This window comes from Rhagoletis zephyria, unplaced genomic scaffold (genome assembly GCF_001687245.7).
Source record: "Rhagoletis zephyria isolate East Lansing unplaced genomic scaffold, Rhagoletis_zephyria_1.1 Rzeph_scaffold_00271, whole genome shotgun sequence".
Lineage (NCBI taxonomy): Eukaryota > Metazoa > Arthropoda > Insecta > Diptera > Tephritidae > Rhagoletis > Rhagoletis zephyria.
Genome location: NW_016157355.1, coordinates 334,072 through 337,311, shown reverse-complemented (window position 1 = coordinate 337,311; position 3,240 = coordinate 334,072).

Sequence of the window (3,240 nt, the reverse complement as noted above, 5' to 3'; positions counted from 1 at the left end):
GCGGGAATTCGGCACCTTAAAAAGTGACCATGAGATCATGATGGAGATCTCAATGCGTCGTCAGAAGGCTAATGAATCGTATGATATGTTTCATACAGATATATTAGCCTTGACCGCTGGACTAAGGGAGCCGATGTCTGAGAACCTGTTGATGGACATATTGAAGAGGAACGTTAACAGCAGCCTGAAGTGGATGCTTTTCAATGCTGGTGCGCAGACCCTACATGACCTACGTGACGTTGCTAGGAATGGCGAACAGTTCCTGAAGAAAACCAGGAGTTTGGTACCGAACTATTCAGGACGGCATGTCAACGAAACCATGGCTATTACACCGGATGAATGGACAGGAGGAATGAATGGAGAAGTGGATCCACAGGTGGAAGCGCTGAATTTCCAGAGGACTAGGAAACCGGACTACTCAGGAATACAGTGTTGAAACTGTGAAAAGATGAGACACTGTTACATCTATTGCGAGGAAGCGATTCGAAACGTGTTCTGCTTCAAGTGTGGACAGAAGGAGGTGGTTACTCCAAGATGTCCCAGAGATTATCGGAGACAGGGAAACCGGAACCCGAGAGAGAAGGCAATCGGGGATCGGCACCCTAGCCCCCGAAGCAGGGAGAACAGGAGCAACCGCCTCTTGTGCTAAACCAAAAAGTAGCGCAATCCCAGCCAGAACCGTTCATTTGCATGGAGATGTCAGTAGTTCGGAGAGTAGTACCAGTCCCTCGGGAGCTTCGCCTAGGGTCATCATAACTTTTCCAGATAGTTCGATAGTTCTGATTCCGAGTGTATGTTTTCTTCTACAGCCAATCCTCTGCAGGTTCGAATTCTTAGGCATGTCGCATGCCAGACTCAATTCCCAGTTAGTTTAGAGCAAAGAGAGCAGGATTATGTACGGATAAGGGCGGATATTTTCGAAGAAGAACCAAAACTCGTAGTTTCAGAAAATATTCTAGAGTGTAGAAAAAGATATTCTAGCCGAGTAAATATGCGTAAACTTTTGCAAAGCACTAAAATTATGATAACACCAGATGAGAGACCGCTAGCAAAGATTAAAATAACGATAGTTTCTTAGTGGGTTTGTTGGATTCCGGAGCAAACGTTTCCATTCTTGGAAACGGATGCGAAGATTTCCTAAAGAGAAACAATTTAAAATATCATTCTTTGCGCGCGTTTGTCTACACGGCTGGTGGATTTCAGCAGAAAATACTCGGCTCGATATTTTTGCCGGTCACTTTTAAAAACATTACGAGGACTATTCGCTTTTATCTTGTACCGTCATTAATCCATGAAGCATACCTGGGAGTTTATTTCTGGAAGGCATTTGCGTTAGCACCCGATGTATTTCCAACCGTTTCTTGTTTAGATTTTCCAAATGAGGATGAGCCAAACTTCCATCAGCTCACACCAGATCAGAAGATAGCGTTGCAAAAGGTTGTTCAGGAGTTTCCCTCGTTCGAAACGCTAGGACTAGGTCAAACCAGTTTAGTGACTTACCATATAGATACGGGTGATGCAGTGCCAATTAAAAGCAAGCACTTTCCTCTTTCACCACCCAGGCAGGCAGAAGCCTATAGCAAAATTGAAAGGCTACTTAAGATGGGAGTGATTGAGGAATCGAATTCACCGTGGTGTAGTCCAGTGGTACTGGTTCGGAAACCAGGCAAGGTCAGGCTGTGCATTGACTCCAGGAAGGTGAACGCGGTCACAAAGAAGGACTCGTATCCGTTGCCCCATATTAATGGGTTGTTGAGCAGGTTAAATGACACATACTTGATAAGTGGTATTGATTTGAAGGATGCTTTCCTTCAAATTAAATTAACGGAATCGTCTAAGGAAAAGGCGGCATTTGCGGTTCCAAAAAACCCATTGTACCACTTTAAATTAATGTGCTTTGGCCCGTGCAACGGTCCACAAACAATGAGTCGGCTGATGGATAAGGCTATCCCTTCACGATTGCGGGAGAACGTCTTTGTCTACCTGGATGACCTGATGGTGTGCAGCTCAAATTTCGAAGATCATTTGGAATTGCTGAAGGAAGTAGCAAAATGCTTGCGGGATGCGGAACTTACAACCAACATGAAGAAGAGCAAGTTCTGCCAGAAGGGAATTCGGTATCTCGGGTACTTGATAAAGAATGGTTGTTTGAAAGTATTCCCAGGCAAGATTGATGCGATAAAGGATTTTCCGATTCCAAAGTCTCCTCGTCAGGTTCGTAGGTTTATAGGAATGGCAAATTGGTACAGGTCGTTTATTACCAATTTTGCAGATTTGGCGGGTCTCATGACAGATTGCCTTCGAAAGTCACCTGGTCCATTTAAATTAACTCCTGAGGCAGTTGAAGCATTTAGAAAGCTTAAAGTTGCACTCTGTTCAGCGCCTGTCCTGGCACAACCAGATTTTACTAAAGAATTCGTAATTCAATGTGATGCATCCAAAATAGGGGTAGGAGACGTGTTATTCCAGCTCGATGAGGAAGGGGCAGAGCATCCCATAGCTTTCGTATCGAAGAAGCTTAAAAATGCTCAGCGGAATTATACGGTCACCGAGCTGGAATGCCTCGCCGCAATAGTTTGCGTCAAGCGTTTCAGACCATATATTTAAGGATTGCCTTTTCGAATAATTACTGACCATTCAAGTCTCAAGTGGCTAATGACACAAAAAGACTTGAGCGGCAGGTTGGCAAGATGGTCGCTTCTATTGCAACGATACAACTTTAGGATGGAGCATCGCAAAGGTTCTTTAAATGTTGTGCCGGACACCCTTTCGCGTTTTGCCGTGGACGAACTCTCTTCTACCCCACCTCTAGAAATTGACTTGGCATCACCGGAATTCGACGGCGTAGAGTACTCGGAGCTTCGTAAAACAATTGAAAACAATCACGAAGGGCTGTCCGATCTACGCATAGTCGACAATAGAGTTTACAAAAGGCAAAGGACATACGCCTCTATGTAAACCGTTGCGAAACCTGCAAAGCCGTGAAAGCCACCAATTAAGTGTCCAGACCGCCTATGGGCAATGCCTTCGTATCCGAGAGGCCATTGCAGCGTCTTTATTGCGGTTTCTTAGGACCATATCCAGGATCGAAGGGAAGAAACCAGTTTTTGTTCATAGTGCTAGATTATTTTTCCAAATACGTATTTTTAAAGGCGATGCAAAACGCGACGTCGGTAAATGTAATTAGCTTCTTTAGTACAGAGATTTTTCCAGCTTTCGGGGTCCCTAAATTCGTCCATA